The sequence below is a fragment of the Bubalus kerabau genome, chromosome 16, assembly GCF_029407905.1.
Source record: "Bubalus kerabau isolate K-KA32 ecotype Philippines breed swamp buffalo chromosome 16, PCC_UOA_SB_1v2, whole genome shotgun sequence".
Classification (NCBI taxonomy): domain Eukaryota; kingdom Metazoa; phylum Chordata; class Mammalia; order Artiodactyla; family Bovidae; genus Bubalus; species Bubalus kerabau.
This window is the reverse complement of record NC_073639.1, coordinates 25,397,846-25,423,563: the sequence shown is the minus strand read 5'-3', so window position 1 is coordinate 25,423,563 and position 25,718 is coordinate 25,397,846. Positions and strand designations below refer to the sequence as shown.

Genomic DNA, 25,718 nt, shown 5'->3' with positions numbered 1-25,718 from the left:
CCCAGAGATGTCAGGGAGCTATTTTATTTGAATATTACTTTCATCATATCGATATAATTTTGAAAGGAGGAGATCTATAGAAATGCATTCAGTTATCACTCTGAATAGAAAGCCAAGTAACAACTTTATGTGTCTCTATAACTTAAATAGCAAGAAGAAAAAGTTTTAATAGCCTTTAAGAGACAGATATTTTAAACTTTAAGAGAGAACACATTTTTACAAAACTGATTTTAAATCTAATGGATTTCTTAAGGTTTCTCCTGTACTCACTATATGTCACATTGTATTAATTTAATTTAAAAATTATTAACATTATGGGAATAATGACACAATCTCTATGTTTAGGGAAATTCATACTCTCTTCTTCCAATTTTATTGTGAACATTATCCTGAAAACAGTTGAACATAAAGCTTAGTATATTTCTTAAAATGTTCCTTTCATTTATGGGAATTTCTTCAGCTGTTACTCCTATTAAAGCTACTAGTAAGTTTACATGGAGAAGGTAATGGCACCCCACTCCAGTACTCTTGCCTGAAAAATCCCATGGATGGAGGAGCCTGGTAGGCTGCAGTCCATGGGGTCGCGAAGAGTCGGACACAACTGAGTGACTTCACTTTCACTTTTCACTTTCCTGCATTGGAGAAGGAAATGGCAACCCACTCCAGTGTTGTTGCCTGGAGAATCCCAGGGATGGGGGAGCCTGGTGGCTGCTGTCTATGGGGTCACACAGAGTCAGACACTAGTGAAGTGACTTAGCAGCAGCAGCAGCAGTAAGTTTACAAGTGTATAAAGAAGTCTATTGAGTTGATTTCACAGCTATAATTTAGTAAAAATAAAACACATTTATATACATTGTTACAAAAATAACAACAGAATAAAAATTGGTCTTACTTTTTAAAAGTAAACTGGTAATTTCATAAGAGATCATTCAGTTCTTATATTGATTTACTTATTGTTGATAAGAGGAAACTGCCCAAGAGATAACTTGTTTCTACAATTTTCATTTTGCCATTTTTTGAAAAAAGACAAATATTTGACAATACCGACATATGTTGATGATACTCCAAGTTTGGCTCCAGGACAACATAATAAAGTGAATATAAAAATAAAGTGAGTTACTCAAGGATTTTTGGTTTCTTAGTGAACAGCTACGTACACACTATAATGTAATCTATTATACAGTAACATTATGCCTTAAAAATAATGTACATCTTTTAAAAATATGCTATTGCTAAAAAAAATCAAAACAATTACAACATAATATGTATATCAAAGATCACCATGATAAATACAATAATAACGAAAAAGCGTGAAATATTGTGAGAATTATCAAACTGTGACAGAGATATGAAGTGAGCAAATGCTATTGAAAAAATGGTGCCAATAGACTTGCTTGAGAAAGGGTTGTTACAAATCTCTAGTTTATAAAAAACACAGTAATTCTGAAGCACAATAAAGCCAAGACCAATAAAATAAAATATACTCATATATTAAATCTTCATTTTTCTTTCTTCTGGGAATGAAGTGAAAGTGTCCTAGAAAGTGAAAATTTTAATACTGAAGCAAGTTCTTATATATCTGCATATCAAACAAGAAATTACATAGGTTACAAAATTCCTCAAATATATTCAGAGCCATTTTGTTATGAATTGAATTGTTTCTATTTATGAAAATGTGATTTATCATACTTATTATCTCAGATTAGCTGAAACAACTTTAAGTAAATAACTTTGCTTTTACAGAATATACTTTCCACTGGCTAACAGGGATACAGCAAGGTCAACAATAAAGTTTTTTTAACCAAAGGAATAGTAGAAGCAAAGAGAGCTTATTGTAAGTTAAGAAATTTTACATTTTTAAGATTTTAATTAAAATTGAAAAGAGAGGAATTTTACTTATGTTTAATAAGTGGCTATAAATCATCTAACTCTCATTGCTGCTGCTGCTAAGTCGCTTCAGTTGTGTCCGACTCTGTGCGACCCCATAGACGGTGGCCCACCAGGCTTCCCCATCCCTGGGATTCTCCAGGCAAGAACACTGGAGTGGGTTGCCATTTCCTTCTCCAATGCATGAAAAGTGAAAGTGAAGTCGCTCAGTCGTGTCCGACTCTAGTGACCCCATGGATTGCAGCCTACCAGGCTTCTCCATCCATGGGATTTTCTAGGCAAGAGTACTGGAGTGGGGTGCCATTGCCTTCTCCAACTCTCATTAAGACCCTGAAATCTAAGAAGTTAGATATTTTAGAAATAGACATTAAACAGGGGTCTTAAGTCAGATGATTTTAAAGAAGCTGTTTAAATGACATCTGTTCTACAATTTGGCTATATGATTTACAAATTCTTTACTAAAATAATATTTACATTAATTTGTATTTGATAGTTTTTGTTTGATTTTTTATTCTTACTTAACAAACTCATTAATGAATCAGTTGAGTTCAGTCACTCGGTCGTGTCCGACTCTTTGCGACCCTGTGAATTGCAGCACGCCAGGCCTCCCTGTCCATCACCAACTCCCGGAGTTTACCCAAACTCATGTCCATCAAGTCGGTGATGCCATCCAGCCATCTCATCCTCTGTTGTCCCCTTCTCCTCTTACCCCCAATCCCTCCCAGCATCAGGGTCTTTTCCATGAGTCAACTCTTCGCATGAGGTGGCCAAAGTATTGGAGTTTCAGCCTCAGCATCAGACCTTCCAATGAATACACAGGACTGAACTCCTTTAGGATGGACTGGTTGGATCTCCCTGCTGTCTAAGGGACTCTCAAGAGTCTTCTCCAACATCACAGTTCAAAACCATCAATTCTTCGGCACTCAGCTTTCTTCACAGTCCAACTCTCACATCCATACATGACTATTGGAAAAACCATAGCATTGACTAGACGGACCTTTGTTGGCAAAGTAATATCTCTGCTTTTTAGTATGCTATCTAGGTTTGTTCTTGCCTGGAGAATCCCAGGACGGCGGGACCTGGTGGCTGCCATCTATGGGGTCACACAGAGTCGGACATGACTGAAGCGACTTAGCAGCAGCAGCAGCAGGTTGGTCATAACTTTCCTTCCAAGGAGTAAGCGTCATTTAATTTCACGGGTGCAATCACCATCTGCTGTGATTTTGGAGCCCAAAACAATGAAGTCTGCCACTGTTTCCACTGTTTCCCCATCTATTTACCATGAAGTGATGGGACCAGATGCCATGATCTTCATTTTCTGAATATTGAGTTTTAAGCCAACTTTTTCACTCTCCTCTTTCACTTTCATCAAGAGGCTTTTTAAAGTTCCTCTTCACTTTCTGCCATAAGGCTGGTGTCATCTGCATATCTGAGGTTATTGATATTTCTCCCAGCAATCTTGATTCCAGCTTCTGTTTCTTCCAGCCCAGCGTTTCTCATGATGTACTCTGCATAGAAGTTAAATAAGCAAGGTGACAATATACAGCCTTGACATACTCCTTTTCCTATTTGGAACCAGTCTGTTGTTCCATGTCCAGTTGTAACTGTTGCTTCCTGACCTGCATACAAATTTCTCAAGAGGCAGGTCAGGTGGTCTGGTATTCCCATCTCTTTCAGAATTTTCCACAGTTTATTGTGATCCACACAGTCAAAGGCTTTGGCACAGTCAATAAAGCAGAAATAGATGTTTTTCTGGAACTCTCTTGCTTTTTCTATGATCCAGCATTTGTTGGCAATTTGATCTCTGGTTCCTCTGCCTTTTCTAAAACCAGCTTGAACGTCTGGAAGTTCACGATTCATGTATTGCTGAAGCCTGGCTTGGAGAATTTTGAGCATTGCTTTAGTAGCGTGTGAGATGAGTGCAATTGTGTGGTAGTTTGAGCATTCTTTGGCATTGCCTTTCTTTGGGATTGGAATGAAAATTGACCTTTTCCAGTCCTGTGGACACTGCTGAGTTTTCCAAATTTGCTGGCATACTGAGTGCAATACTTTCATAGTATCATCTTTCAGGATTTGGAATAGCTCAACTGGAATTCCATCATATCCACTAGCTTTGTTCATAGTGATGCTTCCTAAGGCCCACTTGACTTCACATTCCAGGATATCTGGCTCTAGGTGAATGATCACACCATTGTCATTATCTGGATCCTGAAGATCTTTTTTGTACAGTTCTTCTGTGTATTCTTGCCACCTCTTCTTAATATCTTATGCTTCTGTTAGGTCCATATCATTTCTGTCCTTTATTGAGCACATCTTTGCATGAAACGTTCCCTTTGTATCTCTAATTTTCTTGAAGAGATCTCTAGTCTTTCCCATCTCCCCTCAATTCTCCTTTCAAGATTCTCTTCAGTTGACATATTTTGACCTTGAGATAAGTGCATGTTGTTGGTAGTCTGTTGCCAAGTTGTGTCTGACTCTTTGCAATCTCATGTACTGCAGCATGTCAGGCTTCACTTTCCCTCACCATCTCCCGGAATTTGCCCAAGTTCATGTCCATTGAATCGGTGATGCATTCCAGCCATCTCATCCTCTGTTGCTGTCTTCTCCTTCTGCCTTCAATCTTTCCCAGCATCAGGGTCTTTTCCAATGAGTTGTCTCTGTGAACATAGTATTAGAGCTTCAGCTACAGCATCAGTCCTTCCATGAGTATTCATGATTGACTTCCTTTAAGATTGACTGGTTTAATCTACTGACTGTCCAAGGGACTCTCAGGAGTCTTCTCCAGCATCACAGTTCAAAAGTGTTAATTCTTCGGCATTCTGCCTTCTTTATGGTCCAGATCTCACATCAGTACATGACTACTGGAAAGACTACCACCTTGACTATTTGAACCTTTGTAGGCAAAGTGATGTCTTAGCTCTTTAACACATTGTCTAGGCTGTCATAGCATTCCTGCCAAGAAGCAATCATCTTCTAATTTCTTGATAGCAGTCACCATACATAGTGATTTCAGAGCCCAAGAAGAGGAAATCTGTCACTGCTTCCACATTGTCTCCTATTTGCCATGAAGTGATGGGACCAGATGCCATGATCCTTGTTTTTGGGATGTTGAGTTTTAATCAGCTTTTTATTCTCATCTTTCACCCTCATCAACAAATTCTTTGGGTTTCCCTGGTGGCTCATACAGTAAGGAGTCTGCCTGCAATGCGGGAGACCCAGGTTCAATCCCTGGCTTGGGAAGATCACCTGGAGAAGTGAAGTGAAGTGAAGTGGCTCAGTTGTGTCAAACTTTTTGTGATCCCATGGACCGTAGCCTACCAGGCTCCTCCGTCTATGGGATTTTCCAGGCAAGAATACTGGAGTGGGTTGCCATTTCCTTCTCCAGTAGATCTTCCCAACCCAGGGACTGAACCTGGGTCTCCTGCATTTTAGGCAGATGCTTTACCATCTGAGCCACCAGGGAAGTCCTCCAGTATTCTTACCTTGAAAACCCCATAGATGGAAGAGCCTGGCAGGCTACAGTCAATGGGGTCACAAAGAGCTGGACATGTCTGAGAGACTCCACTTTCAGTTTTAAGAGACTATTAAGCTCCTTTTTGCTTTCTGCCATTAGGGTAGTATCATCTGCATGTCTGAGGTTGTTGCTATTTCTCCTGACAATATTGATTTCAGCTTGTAACTCATCCAGCCTGGCATTTTGCATGATGTGCTCTGCTTATATGTGATCCAATGGAGGAGGAAATGACAAACCACCCCAGTATACTTGCCATGAGAACCCCATGAACTGTATAAAAAGGAAAAAAGATATGACACCAAACGATGAGTCCCCCAGGTCAGAAGGGATCCAATATGTTACTGGGGATGAGCAGAGGACAGCTGCTATTAGTTCTAGAAAGAATGAAGTGGCTGGGCCAAAGCAGAAATGATTCTCAGTTGTGGATGTGTCTGGTAATGAAAGTAAGATCTTGTGCTGTAAAGAACAGTATTGCATAGGAACCTGCTTTTTAGGCCCATGAATCAAGGTAAATTGAATGTGGTTAAGCAGGAGATGGCAAGAGTAAACACCAATATCTTAGCAATCAGTGAAATAAAATGGACAGGAATAGGTGAAGTTAATTCAGATGACCATTATATCTACTTCTGGTGCAAGAATCTCTTCCAAGAAATGGAGTAGCCCTCATAGTCAACAAAAGAGTCCAAAATGCAGTACCTGGGTGCAATCTCAAAAGTGACAGAATGAACTTGGTTCATCTTCAAGTCAAACCATTCAAAAATCACAGTAATTCAAGTCTATGTCACAAACACCAATGCTGAAGAAGCTGAAGTGGAATATATATATATATATATATATATATATATTCTGTTAATCACTGGGGATTGAAATGCAAAAGTAGGAAGTCAAGAGAAAAGTACATAACTAAGAAGTAATAGTTCATAGAGAGGGTTTCAATACTTTTTCTTAAACCAGCTAGTAGTCCCCCCAAAGAGAATCTGTCTATATCTATCAGAGTGTTTTTAATTGATGTGTTTTAGGTATATGTGTATATTCATTCATCATGATTCCTAGATAATGCCATAATTGAATCCTTTCTCTCTTTACCATTTAAAATATCAAATAATGGTAACTGAAAATATGTTTGAACCTCTAACATTAGAGTATACAGTATTTCATTCAAATGTTATCATATACCTTTTATTTCTTACACCTCATTTCTATAAAAGGTAGAGTGTCCACCTGTCACACAGAAGAAGAATTTTATACTTAGCTTCCTATATTTGAGGTAGTGACATATGCAATTTTAAGGGGACCAAAATACAAATGAGATTTTCAATAATAGTGGACTATTTTGGTTCTTTATATTTATGTAAACAGTATCATCAGTTCATATATTTCTCTTAAACTTTGCACTCATTCACAAATATATGTGCTTCATAGACAGTTTATACTTAAAACTCCAAAATTGATGTATTTATTATATGAAACCTGCTTATCATATTGCATTGCATTTCTGATCTCAGTTATTCCTCCTGGGTACCCAAGTTAGAAACTCCTGACTAATGCTTGACACTTCTCTCCCTTCAGTCCCACACCCAATCTGTTATCCAATCCTTTCTATACATATCTATATATCATTTTCAGATATTTAGCTCCTCATTATAATTGGCAATATTTTTATAACTGAATTATTATAATGATATCTCAGTGATTTCACCTGTAGTCTCTTCATTCTAATTCACTATTCTGTTTTTATTATTTTTCTGCTCAAAACAAAGGTAAGTTAGCTGTAAAATCCATCAGTATTTCCAATAGTACAGAAGAAGTTTAATATAATGTAGCATAGCACAGTGTGTTTCACTGCTCTACCCCTGCAAATTCTGTATTAGATTACTCTGTCTTCTCTCTGTACCATCCCACCGATGGACTGCCTGAGTTTGTGTTGCTTGAAAATTCAGGTCAGATGTTACATGCTCTAGAGAAATTTATTTTGTTGTTGTTGTTGTTGTTGTTTATTTGGCAGTGACTTGTCATTTTCTTCTTTCATAGAAGTACAATCTTTTTTGTTTTTTTTTAAGCCAGGCACATGCCAGCTTGATATAGACACTATATTTTCTACCAAACATATTTGAAGCTAGGAGTTTATAAATGAAATTTGGGGCAATGAGATATAGGCTAGACTGTCATTTAAAAGCTTAAGGGAGCCTTTCTAAAATGACGATTGATGCACTATCTTTGACCCTTCTGCCTTCTTTGATAGCTGGAACACTGGTATGATGTTGGCAACAAGAATGGGGTTATTGGTACTCTAACAAAGACTTGGGATGAAGGACGGTACTGTGCCTTGCTGTGAAGAGATGGAATGAGTCCAGGCCTCTGAGGGAGACACAGCCAACATGCTAGCCCTGGACTATCTATCTCCAGACCTCTATCAATGTGAGATAAACAATAAATATCTGTATCAAGTAATACTCTAATAATTTGGGGCTTCTGTTACCTAAAACAGAACTTAAAATTCAATTGTTGGATTGAGCTACTTAACATTCCTATTAGCATTTACCCATTCACTTATTACAATGTATCTCCCTGGAGTGAAATTATTTGTTTAAATGAATTTCTTCTAGTCTATATGCTAAAATCATGATGAGAAGTTGAACTACATTTTAATAGTTAACATTTTATTTATTTAGTGTTTCATTTCTTAAATTGTACTTTTCTCATTTAAGCATTTATTGCATGTTAGACACTACAATAAATATGAGAAATAAAGAGAGGAGTATTATGCAGCCCACCATTTTATTATTGCCTAGCACAATACCTTATGAATAAAAGGTGCTAAGAAATTTTTATTGCGTGAATAAATCATATGCACTTTTCAAAGAACTGCGATGTTGGATAGTGTAACTTATTTATACTGTACTATGCTAGAGGCTTTTTAACCTCTTGGCAGAACACTCTGAAAGGGCATCTTAGCCAAATTAAAGTACTCTTGACCCACAGTAAACCAAGTCAAAATCAAAGAATGAAAATAATTCAGCTATTGGTACTACTGTCCAAACCTGGTTTTAAAATGTGCAAATATTAGGCAAATCTAATAATAACTGCCACACTATGTTTCTAAAACAATACAAAATGAAAAATAAGCATTTATGTGAAGTTTAAATCAATATATTACCATTCTGCTTTCAATTGCAAAGAAAGTAGTAAAAAGCTCAAATGACAGTCTCATAAAAATGTCATAAATTTTTATCAAAATGCCAGTTAATATAGTTTAAATAATTGAAAAAATATTTTTTATAGAAGAGTTTCCACACATTTCTTACCTTAGAATATATCCTTGCTAAGTCACTTCAGTCGTGTCTGACTCTGTGCAACCCCACAGACGGAAGCCCACCAGGCTCCCCTGTCCCTGGGATTCTCCATGCAAGAACACTGGAGTGGGTTGCCATTTCCTTCTCCAATGCATGAAAGTGAAAAGTGAAAGTGAAGTCGCTCAGTCGTGTCAGACTCTCCGCAACCCCATGGACTGCAGCCTACCAGGCTCCTCCATCCATACAAGTTTCCAGGCAAGAGTACTGGAGTGGGGTGCCATTGCTTTCTCCAGAATATATCCTTAATAAACTACAAATTCGTTAAATTTTTTCAAAATGATTATATGCCTACTTAACAAAATTACATTGGTTCTCTATAAAAGATTGGACACTTGTAAGGAAGTCAGGTTAGAGGAAAAATTTGATTTGATTTCAAGCAAGGTGCCTTATGAATTTATCTGACTTAAAGATCAGCCAACAAAATTATTTTACACTCAAAATGCAAACTTAAAAAGATCATTGTATAAAATCATGATTAGGGCATTAGTTAATTAGTGGAATGTAAGTGATGCAAGTTTACAATCTTACAGTTAGGTCCAAAAACCTTTATTTATGCATGCGTGCTAAGTCACTTCAGTCGGGTCCAACTCTTTGTGACCCTGTGGACTTTAGCCTGCTGGTGCCTCTGTCCATGTGATTCTCCAGGCAAGAATACTGGGGTGAGTTGCCATATCCTCCTCCAGGGGATCTTCCTGATCCAGGGATCAAACCTGGATCTCTTACGTCTCCTGCATTGGCAGGCGGGTTCTTTACTGCTGCTGCTGCGCTGCTAAGCCGCTTCAGTCGTGTCCGACTCTGTGCGACCCCATAGGGCAGCCCACCAGGCTCTCCCGTCCCTGGGATTCTCCAGGCAAGAACACTGGAGTGGGTTGCCATTTCCTTCTCCAAAGCATGAAAGTGAAAAGTGAAAGTGAAGCCGCTCAGTTGTGTCCGACTCTTCACGACCCCATGGACTGCAGCCTACCAGGCTCCTCCCTCCACAGGATTTGCCTTTACCGCTGGCACCATCTGAAAAGTCCCTCTCTTACTTATATATAAAGGTAAACTGCAAGAAAGATGTAACTAGTTCACTGAAGCAGGACTCGTTTGTGCAGGTAGTAAGTAGCAAGATTATACCAGAAAATAGAACAGGAGTGTTCCTTGAGTCTATGAGTAGAAAAAGAAGTCCTTACAAATTTCCTTCTTATTTTTTAAAAAAGGCTACTCAGAATAAGCGAGCAAATTCACAGCTATGATGAGACTGGTAATAGCTTGCCTTTTTGAATTCTTTACTATATGGAGAGCTATTCTTCACTTAGAAAATCTGATTAAATATTTTAGACTATTATTAATACCATACATATAAAATTATACAATAACCTTTATCTACATTATCTCATTTGATTCTCTTCACAACCTAAGCAAGTCCATTTTCAATCTTGAAGTCAACATCTTGATGACTTAATCTCCATTTTACATAAGCAAATTACAAAGACTTTAATAAACACTGATCACACTTTTTATAATTATTGACTCACTAAACACTGTTATTAAGATCATGTTATCATATTCAATTTTTAAAAGAAGTTTAATATTAGGTGCAACTGAGGGTCATTCTGAAGCATCCTAATGTTTATGATTAGTCCAAAATGTCACAATAATTCAGATATTTGAGGAGAGGTTTACAGACAAAAGTAGTTACTGGGGCAAACGTGTAAATGAAATGTCAGTGAAGATGAGTTAATGAAGCGAGAATGTTTACTTTTAACCAAGGAAAAACCCAATGAAAAAAATATACTTTCATAAAGTAGAGGGGATGAGATAAAGAGTGGGCTGAAATGTGAGAAGAACTGTAGGAGGGAAAAAGTAGAGGATATTTTAAAAATAAAAGTTGTTTAAACTTGATATAAAGGCAGAGAGAAGTGTAATGTGAGATGTGAAATTTTAGATGCTGAAAATCTCAGCTTATTTATCAACCAGGTACCACTCTGTTAGCAGTAGAACTGGAATTCTTAGCTTTATTTTCAGAAATTAAAGTTGCTGTTTTTTATAATTGTGAATTAGAGCTGAGTGAAAACATTTATAACTAAATGTGTTTCAACGATTTTGCCATATTTTATTTTGGGTGAAACTGACTTTTAATAAACAACTTCCATAAATATGTTAATTCTTTGATAACTAAATGGCCTTATCATGGGAACCGAAACTCTGGTTATTTCACATATAAGTTTTGAGGAGTTTACTGTCACTGAAGTATTATAGATACACCTCAAAATCACTACTTTAAGCTCTGAGAAATAATAACTATCTAATACAAAGCTCACTGAAAGAACATAACTGGAGAGAGGGGTGTTCACGATTGCAGCCAAGGAAGACACTGAACTCACCTCCTTGCATGGACACAAAAAATTTGCAGCTATGTATGGAGTAATTTTCTTCTGGAAAGGACCTGAGAACTAGATGAACAGCACCTCTACAACAAAATGCAGAGAGATGCATTGAGGAGGGTAGAAGAGGTAGAGATACGGCCTTGCCCAGGACCCCACCCAGACACAGCGGCCATACAACTGGGAAGGAATCCAAAATATAGAACTCCCCCTGGAGGGGTGAAAGGACTGAGCCTCACATTAGGCACCCCACCACTGGGAGCTGGCACCAGAAAGACAAGATCCCAACACTTCTGATGTTGAAAATCAAAGGGGATTAAAGCCAGAAGAATCATAGAAATGGAAGAAATGGAGATCCTGCTTTTTCCCTTTGCCCTGAAATCTAGGGCAAAACCAAGCGCCCTGAGAGCTAGCACAAAAGCAACAAACTGAAAAATGCCTAGGCAATAAGTGAGGAAGACACAGTTCTCAGTTTTAAAGCTTCTGCCAGAGAGGCAGGAAGCTGCTGGGACTTTATCTGGAGATGGAAGTGTTGGTGAAGACATCTCTGCAGTCTCATCTTAACCTATATGTGACAGTGCTGTGGGGTGCCATTTTTGGTGCCCTTTCTCTAGCTTGCTAGTACCAGAGGTCAGGCTCCACCCACCCCATATTGTTACTGGGCCAGAGTGAGCACCCTGCTCCACACCTACCCCAAGCCACACTGGAGGTGCAACTGGCCCGGGCAGTGTCCCAGGCCCCGGCCTCCCTGCACTGCAGACAAGCTGCAACTGAAACAGGCGAGTGTCTCGAGTCTTGCCCTCCCTGTGCAGCAGCTGTAGTCCTAGTACCTCTGGCAGGTGCCTATATCCTACCCAAAGGCCATCCTTAGAGTATCTGACTCTGGTTGTCAGGGAAAATTGTACTTCTGTGCCACACGGAACAGCACCTACTCAAGAATGCTTATTTAAGAATGAGCGAGAGAGACATTTCTCCTAGCATCGGTAGACAAACATGTGGAGGGATGGATGAAATATAGATGAATATGTTTCAAACTAAAGAATAGGGCAAACCTCTGGGAAAAAAACCTTAATAAAATGGAAATGAGCAACTTACATGATTAAAAATTCAAAGTAGTGGTCATAAAGATGCTCACCAATCTGGGGAGAAGAATGGATGAACACACCAAGAACTTTAGTAAAGAGGTAGAAAATATAACTACCAAACAGAAGTTATAACCGAAAAATACCCTAGAAGGGTTCAACAGCAGAGTAAGTGAAATGGAAGCATGAATCACTGAGCTGGAAGACAAGGCAATGAAAAATAACCAGACATAGAAGCTAAATAAATAAGAATTAAAGCAAGTAAAGATCCCTTGAGGGACCTTTGTGACAATATCAGGTGCAATAGTATTAGGATAATAGGGGTCCCAGAAGGAGAAGAAAGAAAGTCAGGAAAATTATTTGAGAATAAAATGACAGAAACATTCCATACTCTGGGGAAGGAAACAGACACTCAGGTCCAAGGAGCCCAGAAATTTCCAAGAAAGATGAACCCAAAGAGAAACACACTGAGATACCTTATAATTAAAATGGTAAATAATAAGGATAAAGAGTCTTAAAAACAGCATTATTTATCCAAAGAAAACAAAACACACCAGTCTTAAAAGATATATGTACTCCTATGTTCATTGCAGCAGCATTATTTAAGATAGTCTAGATATGGAAGCAATCTAAGTGTCCATTGACATATATGGGGATGGAATGGATGAAATACGTGAAGGAAATTAAAGGCAGAAACTTGAAGTTATAAAATAAATGTCATAGGGATATTATGTACAGCATAGGAAATATAGTCAATAATATTGTAAAAACTTTGTGGACTGACAGATGGTAACTAGACTTATCATGGTGATTCTTTTGTGATATATCTAAATATTGGATCACTATGTTTTATACCTGAAATGAATATGGCATTGTATGATAATTATAATTCAACAAAAAATAAAATAAATAGCATAATTGGAATTTTCCCAGAGAAAAGAGTGGATTATTTTCTCCAATTCAGTTTTGGCATGACATAATATTAATACTGGTCATAATTAATCAATTATCCACGTAGCAATTGTTTATGATGCAATATGTTGTGAGAACAAATGAAGGGTAAGGTGTTGGAATCTGGAAGACCTGGTTTTAAAATCCATCTTTGGCACTTTTCATTTATGTGCATTCCAGCAATTGGTTTATACTATGCTTAAATCTTAATCAGCCATCAAATGATCTCAATCTAAAACAAGTGATTTAATATGAAACAAAGCCTGGGTTATAGAAGTCAATTCTTCTCAGCAATAGAGCTGAGAATGGAATAAAATGCTTTCTCTCATCTTACTGTACTTAGGGTCAGAGGAAAAAGAAAAGTGGGAAATCACTAATATTAAGTGAATTAGGTGATCATTTAGGATCATATCCAGTTTTATTAGCTAGAATTGGTCCAGCTTTTCCCTTCTCTCCCTGACTTTCTTGAGCTAACTGAGATGGTTTTCTCCTATGAGTAGGAGGTCTTTTCTGGAAAATTCAAATCAGATGAAAGTATCATTATCACACTAGGGGAAAAATATTTCATTTACTACTGAATTCACACTGGATCACTTGAAACAGGCAATAACTAGAAAAATTTACAGCAAAATCATATTTAATATCATGCAGTTACAAAGGAAGTAAATTCCTACCATCTAAACCCCATAATCACTGCAGCCTTCCTAGGCTGGATATATGATTAAACTGTTCCCATTTATTTTAGGAACTCCAATGTTTCACTCTACTTTATTTTCCTTTACAATGATGCTGGGTTTGTTTGCTTGTTGGGAATTCCTATATTACCAATTGCAGCTGTGGAATAAAACATAGATGACGGAGTTTTCCTGATCCTTCCTCTAAACATTTTCACACACACACACACACACACACACACACCCCCATACATCACAATACACACACAAGCATAGAATTCAGAAGCAACTACAACACCAAATATAGCGCAGTTTTTATTACAGAAAAAAACAGCAACAAAATACAGGAACTCTGCCATTTGCAAATGTTCCAGAATTGCATAAAATTCCCTGCTAATATCACCTTCTAAAGCTTCTGACATCCCTTCTTATTGTTAGGTCAAACCTGTCAATCTATTATCTTCTTTTCATATTATTAGGATCCACATTTCAATGAAGTCCTTTTCTTTCTCCACAAACATTTTAAGACAGGTCTTTCCTTCACAGTCATTCCCCAATAGTCTTGATATAACCCATGGACATGGAAAGGAGTATGTGTTATAAACACTCATGTTAGCATAACAAGAACGTGGTACTATCCTGTAGACATGCCTAATTATGTATGTCAGTACATGTATACTAGTAGATCCTTTTTTTTTTTTTTTTTGCTTGTTTTTTTACATTTAATTTAAAAATACTGACATTTTTGTAGATAACTAGAAAATACTGACTTGGTAAATCAAAAGGTCTTATTTTCAGACCACTTGTTCAGGATAGTAGTTATATGCAGGCAAATTACATACTTACCAGAATTCCATTCATTAAGATCTATTAAAATAGAGCATAAAAGACACAAGCTTCTTCCCATCCCAAATCTATACCGTTGTAAAAAGTTCAGGGAAACTTGCTGTCAAAAGAGCCCCCAAAACACAGTGGCTTTAATATGATAGAAATTTATTATTCTCTGAACTAACAGGCTCAACATGAGTGGTCCAGGTTGGCAGAATGGCATGGCTGTCCTCTATATATAACTTCAGAGTGTATTCCATCCATCACTATTTCCAGGTAATAGAAGGGGCAAAGAAAGTAATTGAAGAATAAGCAATTTCCTTTCAAGCATGTGGCATGTTAACAACATGCATCACTTCTGCTCATATTCCTTTTTCAACAAATTAGCCACATGGCTGCATCCAGCTGCATGGGAGACAGAAATGTAAACCATATTTGTATGGCCATGTGCTATGCTAACACACAGGGGTTCTGTTTCCAAAAGAAGGAAGGCATGAAATGATACAGAGGATATTTAACATTCTCTGAAATACTCAAAATGCTTAGAGACACTACTTGCTCTCAGAGTTTTAAAAAGGTATGTATTTGTTTATGCATGTGTGTGCGTATGTGTATACGTGTGTGTGAGAGTTTCTATTAAGTCTATTATAGACTTAGCACCAAATGAAATAAACTGAAAAAAAATCATAATCTTCATTTCTCTATCTGAGATGTCTTAGTCCGTGTTTCCTGGAAACAAATTCTGAAAAAGGTGTTTGGGTAGAGGAAGTTATTGGGAAGTGCCCTCACAAGCAACAACTTGAGGGAAAGAGGAAGGACTGGGCAGAAATAAAATTGATCTGTGATGTAGTGCCAAAGGAAGTCAACACCATAGGAAGTTTTGAAACTAAGATGCTTTTACAGAGTTTTCTTACCTGAGACAGGGGGCTGCACTTTTGAACCCCATATCAACTAAACATTGGATGTGGGTAATCCCCCAGGGAGGGTCGTTATATTCCTGTGGGCAAAATTAATTTCTATAGTATATCTTAGTCATTTCGAGATGATCTAACAGAGTACTGTAGACTGGGTGGTTTATGAAGAGTAGAAATTCACTGCTTATAATTCTGGAGGAAGGAAATCTGACATCAGGGTGAGAGCCCTGTTTGTGGTTAACAGTGCCCACGTCTCATTGTATCCTCCCATACTGGAAAGCAGAGAGGGCAATCAAGCTTTCTGAGGACTCTCATAAAGGCACTAATCCCATGTACGGAAGCCATCCTCATGACCTCATCCAATCCTAATTACCTCTCAAAAGCCCCACTCATAGTATCATCGCACTGGAGAGTTGGGTTTCAACATGAGAATTTTGGAATGGGACACAAACACTCAGTCTATTGGCTCTGAGCCATCAGCTACCAACCTTCCTAAGAGCTGAAAAAATGAAAGTGGTTGTGGTGGACAGGAATGATGAGTGCTAAATAACCAGACAGCAAGAATTAGAGCAATATAAGAAAATGTTCCTAATTCTGAGACTACTTATACCTGTATAATTTGGATATACTGCAATGCTCCTCTTAAGCATATCTCACTGCACCTCAGATAGGAAGGCACAAAGTGCTTGTAAATACTGCTTAGCTCAAATAGGACAGCTAACAAACCTTGGAACAGTTTTCAACACTTTCTTCTCTCTTCCCCAGAAAGAATGCCATTTGAATAATGCTACATAGAAGATTGAATCATTTTCCTCCCCCATGAATCCTTTTCAGGAACTTGGAAAATGATACTGGCTTATACAAACAACAAAGGATAACATGTTCATGGGAGTTGTATCTTTTCTTTAAGGAATTTACATTTACTCAGAGTGAACAAAACAAGTACTATCCTTAAAACATTCTTTGTTTCATGAAGGAACAATGACAACCAATGACACATTAATTCCTATAGATCCCTTTTGTAATGGTTTTTATTATGTAATATTTCAGCACTACTTTGTACCTAGTATATCTAGAAAGGATCTCAGAACTTGTAAACACTGCTTTTTTCTTGTATTTTCATTTGGAAATAATTTTAAGATGGATAGAATCCACTAATCTCTGTCTTATCTTTAAAAGTACCTGTAGGAATAGCAATAACTTTCCTATTTCTGAAATTATTAGCATAACCCCTAGAAATATTTTCAACAACAGCTGGTGTGTTATTCTCTATATTCCCCTTCTCTACTCATACTGGTACTTAATTTTTGAGCAAAAGTAGGGTAGACGATGCATATTCAAAGCAGTGGCATTAGGGAAACAAGGCAGAAGTTTAGTAAAGACAAGTCGCAAGTTTCTTGTCTCTCTTTATCCTATAAAGAGGTAGCTTGGCTTTATTTTCAGGAAGAGGAATGTAATTTTCTGCCACTTTATAAATTTATAAGGGGAATGAATGTCAGCAGGGATCACCCGTTCAAGTTGGAAGCTCCAAAACTGGGCCATTGAGACCACAGCCTGCTTTCTGGGATCACCTACTGAAGGGGCAGGTGCATTCATATCATCACTGGTTTCATCTTAAGGACTTTCAACCCTCCAGCTAAGTCAGCTCTTTTTCCTCCAGCCTTATTGAAATACAGTTGACATATAATATATAAATTTAAGGTGTACTATTAAAATGACAAACTCGCATACATTCACACACACACACAGATAGATATATAGCAACATGGCTACCATCACAACAGGGTGATACCTCTATCATGTCACATAATTATTATCTCTTTTTTGTGGTGAGAACATTTATGATCTGCTCTCTAGCAGCTTTCAAGTACATGATACAGCAAGTCACCTCTTTAAGAAAGCACTATCAGTGCCATCCATCAGAAACACAGGCTTGCTGTGACTTCCTTGGTGGTCCAGTGGTTAAGGCTCTATGTCTCCAATACAGGGAGCATGGGTTCAATCCCTGGTTGGGGAACCAAGATCCCACATGCTGTGTGACCAAAAAAATAAGAAGAAAAGAAACAGAGGCTTGCTCTTCTCATAATGGAAAGAAAGATGGTTGAACACAACTTTCCATAGTACACATCAAGATGCAATAGCACTAAAATACCCATTCTGAAACTGGGATATAAGTGGACTATTAGATAAAATAGAGAATCGTTATTAATTTTGCTACCATGCAAATGGGCTTGTCATTATACAAGAAAATGTCCTTAATTTTAGAGATGCATACTGAAATATTCACATATAAATGATCATGTCTGTAATTTGTTAAGATACTTCACTAAGAAATACCTTGAGCAGTTTGGCCAATGTCGACAGTTGGGTAGCTAGGTGGAAGGTATATGCATATTCACTAATGATTCTCTCTATTCTGTATATACAAAATACTTCATAATATAAATTTGAAATCAATCCCCATTCTGCAATCACTGAGCATCTCTGTAAAATTCAATTAATGGAGAGGAAAAATGTGTGTGCTGGCAAGAATATTCCTTATCCCAGAAGTCTTTTTACCATTTGGTAGACCTTCTCCTAATTAGTAGCTTCTTTTTAATCTTTATCTATAGCAAGATCAATTTTCCAGTCCAGATATTTGAACTGTATCCTCTAAGTTGTCATTATACTCTTTCTTTTCTCTGTCATAACCGTCTACTCCTTCTATACAGTTGTGAGAATGGTTATCTATGTGTTTTTGCACTTTTGGGGGTGGATGTATTTAACTGTTCCCTACCCAATCATATAATGTGGCACACTGTATAGGAAATATTTAAATTTTACCATTATTAATTACATGGGGAGACACAAACTTAAGAATAATGTAAATAAATTAAAGTGCCAAATAAAATAAAAAAATAAATAAATTTTTATTGCCTCAAGAACAGTGGAAAGAACAAAGAGAATTAACTTCGTCTTAAATATGAAGAATCTTATAATTGATTTGGAAAAATAAAGAAATTGCACATAAATATACACATAAAAACTTAGCTAATGATTCAATGCAATATGTAAATATATCAAATAGATAATGTCTAAGTAACCTCTTTATCATAAAATAAGCAGCATAATGATTACAAAGAGATTTCCTATTTGGCATATATTGTTTGAATCAATTGTATTAGTATTCCCCAAGGGTATGGAGGAAGAAAACTTGGAGAATTATTAAAGAAGTTTTCAGGTCATTAAATTTATTTTAACATAAAAAAAAATCACTATAAGAAAAGACATTCACAAAAATTCATAGATTCCAGCTAACTCTTCCTTTGAAGACAAATAACAATGTGTTTTGAATGACGAAAAGTCACTTTCCATTTTAAAACTTTTACTTTCATTATAAACCAGATTGAAGTAATTTATGCTCAGCAGCCAGAATCAAGGCGGGGGCGGGAGGGACCCTCATTTAATAAATCAATTTGTATCCTGTACTCTACACAAACAAATTCAACAAAATACATACTTAGCCACTATAAAACAGAAATCCTACTTGATCAACATTCTCTAATAATGACTCTAAATATATGAGTATCTTCACATCAATTTTTCTCTTTTTCAGCTCTTTTTGTTCTCAATACAAAGTGACTTCTTTTCCTTTTTAAGATTTAGTATGTCAACCACAGCCTGCTCCATTACACAAAGATGCCTGGTTACTTGAAAGACTTTGATACATCTGTGCTATTCCCTGTGTGCTGACATATGTCTACTTGCAACAGAGAAAAGAAACTTCAAGGATGAGCCCCACTCATTTCAGTAATTGGTATTCCAGCCTGCTAGTTCAGATGGATTATTGTTAGTGAGATAGGCAGCTAACATTAATGTCAAATTAACATAAACTATAAGGATGATAGTATGCTGGAATTTGCATAATTTTCATCAGAATCTAAAAGCTTTTGAAATGGATTCTCAAGGACTAATAAAGACATATTAGTTTACTTACTATAACATTTTGAGACATTATTTAAAATGTCACATTCTAATTTTAAGTCAGTGATCTGCAACTTAGGATAATAGACAATATATGAATTTTAGACACAAATTAAATAATTTATGTGAAAATATGAACTGCAAAATTATTAATCAGCCTGTGGACAAAATAACATATTTCATTTATTTTTAAGCATATATGCTACTTAAATTCAGTTCCTTGTTAATATCATTCTAGAAATTTCTTGTGTACATTCTCAGGTGCTTTAATGCAGTCTGTTCAGTGATTCAAAGTCAAATGTTAATGGCTTTATTCCAGAATCTTCAAAAAATCTGCCATATGTGTGATTTCATTCCAAGCAGAAAACTTTTGATAAAGTTAAAAGTGTTTATATTTTAAAATTTTTCCTGTTATGTCAAAACATAGAAATGCATAGAGAAACATATGCATAAACATAAGCATAGAATGTGCCCATCCCTGGCCTGTTTGGTTTTGGAGTTGTTCCTCTAAACAGGTCATCACTTACCAGCTGTGAAGTGGCTATATGAGCTTCTCAAAGTAGACACTTGTTTCCGTACATGTGTTCTGTTTGCCTGAACGCTGCATCCCCTAAGTGTCAGTGTCATCCATGTAAGATCTGTTTTGCTAACCCCACCAGAAGGCGGTCAGAATACCTGCAGCACACAAAGCGCCACTAAACCTAAACACCAAACTACACTACATTTTTGAACATTCTTTTTTGTACCACCTTTTTCTGCAAAACCCTTGAAGATAATTGTAGGTACTCAAAATGTGAAGAAGGATTTCACATTCCATATAGACTGTGGTATACAATTAACACATTATTATAAATATGTATTTAAGAGGTAATCAACTGAATATATGTGCAAAGAAACCAAGCAGAGTTTTGACTTACCCTGAACTAACAAAGAAAGGGGAAAATTAAAGACATACACAAGTTTTAGACAAGTTAATTTAATCAAGAAAATCTTATTATTAGTCAATTCACAAACATGGCTAGACATCATATTATTGGTAATGTTATAAATACTTACTTTGGTATGAAGAATAAAATAATGTAAGTTTCTACAGGCACAGCTGAGAGATAATCTTATTTAAGTGAAGCACCTTTCAGAATGACTTCTTAGGATAAAGAGAAAAAGCACTGGTTGAAGTTCTAGCTCTCTGGTATGGTAGCCGTGTAACCCTAGTTGGCCAGACATTTTAATCTGATGCTTCCTTGTAATAATAAGATAAAAAAAAACTTGCCCTGTCTACTTTCAAGAATTATTGGGGAATTCTGGCAAGAAAAAAATTCCATTCCTCATTCTGAAACTACACAGGTATACTCCATTTTAAATGAGTAAAGGAAACAGATTCAATTCGCTAAATGCAGAGAGGCAGACACTGCAGAGCCTGAGATACCAGGAAAAAAAGAAGAAAAAAAAAACAGCAAAGGAACAACAATAACAACAACAACAACAACAACAAACCAGATTGCATAGGAGAGATTAAAGCATGTTAACATAAAAATAATAAAATTAAGACAAAACTTCATAACAATAATGTAATATCAATAAAAGCTAATAGAATTAACCCATCTTTAAAAAGTAGTTTGGCTTGAGATCTAAGCAAACACAAACTCATGCTCTATAGAAGAGATATGTAAAAAGTGATTCATAATGCTGAAAAATGGGCATCGTGTAAGTGCAAGCAGAAGCATAAGTAGGATTATAACTTTAGTATCAAATAAGGTAGGATTCAGGCCAATGTCCACAAAATGAGATGAGTGTTTCATGATGCTAAAATCTGCAATTCACACAGAAGATAAACAGTTATGCCTACCTTTATACAGTGTGACACAGCAGCAATATTGGTAAATCAGAAATTACTGACAAAATAGAAATAGTCTAAAAATTTATCAGCAGATTGAAACATGGAATCCTAATTAATGTATCAGTGACAAAGACTGTTCTTTGACAAACATCAACCAGCCAGAACAAACTCCTAACTCACCTAATCAAGAAAACAAAAGTGGGAGCTACATTGGAAATAATAGGAAAAAGGTCACAAGAAATTGTAAGAACCAAACAAAACAGATTTGCTTTAAAATATGCAAATCAACTTGAAAATCTGTTTAAGATAGATAAATTCTAAAAAAATAAATTTCCAAAAACTAACCCAAGAAGAAATTAAAGTGTATACATGGTGATTCCTATAGAGAATACTGATTCAAAACAATGAAATAACATTAATACAAAAACTAAATGAAAAAAACTGAATCAAACCTCAGGGAATCAGAGGGTTTTCTGGGGAAAAATAAATGACCCAATCAAAAAATGGGCCAAAGAACTAAATAGACATTTCTCCAAAGTAGACATACAGATGGCTAACAAACACATGAAAAGATGCTCAACATCACTCATTATCAGAGAAATGCAAATCAAAATCACTATGAGGTACCATTTCACTCCAGTCAGAATGGCTGCTATCCAAAAGTCTACAAGCAATAAATGCTGGAGAGGGTGTGGAGAAAAGGGAACCCTCTTACACTGTTGGTGGGAATGCAAACTAGTACAGCCACTATGGAGAACAGTGTGGAGATTCCTTAAAAAACTGGAAATAGAACTGCCTTATGATCCAGCAATCCCACTGCTGGGCATACACACTGAGGAAACCAGAAGTGAAAGAGACACGTGTACCCCAATGTTCATCGCAGCACTGTTTATGATAGCCAGGACATGGAAGCAACCTAGATATTCATCAGCAGATGAATGGATAAGAAAGCAGTGGTACATATACACAATGGAGTATTACTCAGCCATTAAAAAGAATACATTTGAATCAGTTCTAATGAGGTGGATGAAACTGGAGCCTATTATACAGAGTGAAGTAAGCCAGAAAGAAAAACACCAATACAGTATACTAATGCATATATATGGAATTTAGAAAGATGGTAACAATAACTCTGTGTACGAGACAGCAAAAGAGACACTGATGTATAGAACAGTCTTATGGATTCTGTGGGAGAGGGAGAGGGTGGGAAGATTTGGGAGAATGGCATTGAAACATGTAAAATATCATGTATGAAATGAGTTGCCAGTCCAGGTTTGATGCACGATACTGGATGCTTGGGGCTAGTGCACTGGGACGACCCAGAGGGATGGTATGGGGAGGGAGGAGGGAGGAGGGTTCAGGATGGGGAACACATGTATACCTGTGGCGGATTCATTTTGATATTTGGCAAAACTAATACAATTATTTAAAGTTTAAAAATAAAATAAAATTTAAAAAAAATAAATAAAATAAAAATTTAAAAAGCAGATAACTGAAATGCTATGAAAATATTTTCAGAGTACATAAAAAGAAGAGAGCTTCCAAATTCATATTATGAATTAAGTACTTATTAACACTAATGTATGACAGCAATTTTACATAAAATAAAGTCACAATAATAGCATTTATGAATATTGACATAAATGTCAAAAATACAAAGAAATAAATGTGACATGATTTAATGGGGTTCATTCCAGAAATTTAAGAATGTTTTAATACTTTAAAATTGATTTATACAATTTATCAAATCAATACTCCTAGAAAAATATCAGAGAATTTTTTCATATGTAATAAAAAGTATTAGAATAAGTTTTTGAAAATAAAACTTCAGAAGATAAGAAATAATGAATATTTTCTTAGACTGATAAATGAACTCTATCACCATCTTAATTTTCCACTTAATATGTTAGGCTTTGTACTTGAATTCCAATCCAAAATGATTTAAAAAAGTAAGTAAGTTGCAAGGAGTATAAAATGTAGACAAAACAAGGAAAATAGAATTACGTGTTTGTAGATGATATGAGTGCATGTCTCTACAATGTAAGAGAATCAGCTGAAAACAATTCCAAACACTGTGATAAATCAGAAGTATTTTAAGCTACCAAATGTATAAGTAGAAACTATCAGTAGTCATTATATGGTCAATTGTGTGTGCATGTGTGTGTGCTCAGTCGTGTCCAACTTTTTGCAACTCTATTATGGACTCCAGTCAGCCAGGCTTCTTAGCTTCTGAAATTTCCCAGGCAAGAATACTGGAGTGGGGTGCCATTTCCTCCTCCAGTGGATCTTCTTGACCCAAGGATCCAATCTGTGTCTCCCACATCTCCTGCATTGCAGGCAGATTCTTTACCAGTGAGCCATCAGGGAAGCCCATATAGTCAACTACAATTTAAAATCTCTAATTATGTAAAGGAAACATATGAAGAAACATTTAAGAATCTACTGGAAGAAGCAAATAATGCTCTTACAAATGAAAATTATTAGGTTGGTGCAAAAGTAATTGCAGTTTTGCATTGCTGAACTTTGTCAATGTGGTTATGTTATACACCATTTTAATGTGCATTTCTTGTTTTATTTTTTTTTTACCAGTGACTTATTACTTGCTGTTTACATTTAGTTTGGACTATAGAAATGATCATTCAGCATGAAGCAAATTGGAAAGGTGAAAAAGTTCGATAAGGGGGGGGGCTCGTGAGCTGACTGAAAATTTAAAAAAAAAAATCGCCATTTTGTACTGTAATCTTCTCTTATTATATGCAACAACAATGAACAATTTCCCAATTGGACTGTGATGTTTGACAAAAAGTGGATTTTATATGACAACCAGCAATGACCAGCTCAGTGGCTGGACTGAGAAGTTCCAAATCATTTCCCAAAGCCAAACTTGCACCAAAAAATGTTATGATCACTGTTTGATGTTCTGCTGTCAGTTAGATACACTACAGCTTTCTGAATTCCAGAGAAACCATTCCATCTGAGAAGTATGCTCAGCAAATCGATTACATGCACAGAAAGCTGCGACACCTGCAGTTCATTGTTCAACAGAAAGGACCCGATTCTTCTTCATGACAATGCCCGACCGTATGTCGCACAACACATATTTCAAAAGTTGAACAAATTTGGCCTCATTTGCCATATTCACTTGACTTCTCACCAACCAACTACCACTTCTTCAGGCATCTTGACAACTTTTTGCAAGGAAAATGCTTCCACAACCAGCAGGAGGAAGAAAATGCTTTTCAAGAGTTCCTCAAATTCCAAAGCACAAATTTTTATGCTACAGGAATAAACAAACTTATTTCTCATTGGCAAAAATGTGTTGATTGTAATGGTTCCTATTTAGATTAATAAAGATGTGTTTGAGCCCAGTTATAACGATTTATTGGAAAAGACTCTGATGCTGGGAGGGATTGGGGGCAGGAGGAGAAGGGGACAACAGAGGATGAGATGGCTGGATGGCATCACTGACTCAATGGACGTGAGTCTGGGTGAACTCCTGGAATTTGTGATGGACAGGGAGGCCTGGTGTGCTGCAATTCATGGGGTCGCAAAGAGTTGGATACAACTGAGCGACTGATCTGATCTGATCTGATAATGATTTAAAATTAATGGTCTGGAATCACAGTTACTTTTGTACCAACCAATATATCACATTCTTGGATAATACAACGATTTTAATTTTTTGCCAAGTGAACTTATTATTATAATACTATTTTAATAAAAGTTCACATGAGAAATGATCAAAAAAGTATAAAAAAGAAAATTCTAATCCAGAATGTGCACTAGCCCTGCTAGACACTAACCATATCATAAAGTGTCAACAATAAAGCAGTTTACTATAGTAAATGCATAGAAAAACAGATTAACAGAATATAACAGAAAGTCTAGAAATAGACTGAATGGTTATGAGATTTTATTTGTTGTAAAGGAACCCCCTGATCAGGGGGAAAAAATGGACTATTCAAGAAATGCTATTCTGACCATTGTAGTAATCTGTGGAAAAAATGAGATACACTAAAAAACAGTGCCAAGTTTGTCAAATATTTTAATACAAAAAATGAGACCATACCAATACTAGAAGACAATATAGAGCATTTCCTAATAAGCCAAGAGTGGAAAAGATCTATGGTAACATGACATAATTCAGAGGCAATAAGAGAAATAACTGTTAAATTGGATCTTGAGTTATGAGATTTCCAGGCAGAATGATGAAAGTTCCTGCAGTTCTTATCTATTGTGCATGAGTTACTACAAGAAAGAGATGAACAAAACAATACCTGGCCCAAAGCTGATAAGCTGAATTGAGAGGAAATTTTAAAAGGGCCAAAAATATATGTTGATTTTCATTT

General features: G+C 36.4%; 1 non-coding gene across 1 annotated transcript; it reads right to left on the bottom strand.

Annotated features, from left to right (window-relative positions):
• Window positions 1-5,278: 5,278 nt before the first annotated feature.
• On the bottom strand, window positions 5,279-5,350 carry TRNAF-AAA (transfer RNA phenylalanine (anticodon AAA)). The gene has a single exon. It is a non-coding gene; the product is annotated as a tRNA-Phe (tRNA).
• Between the last annotated feature and the right edge of the window lie 20,368 nt (window positions 5,351-25,718).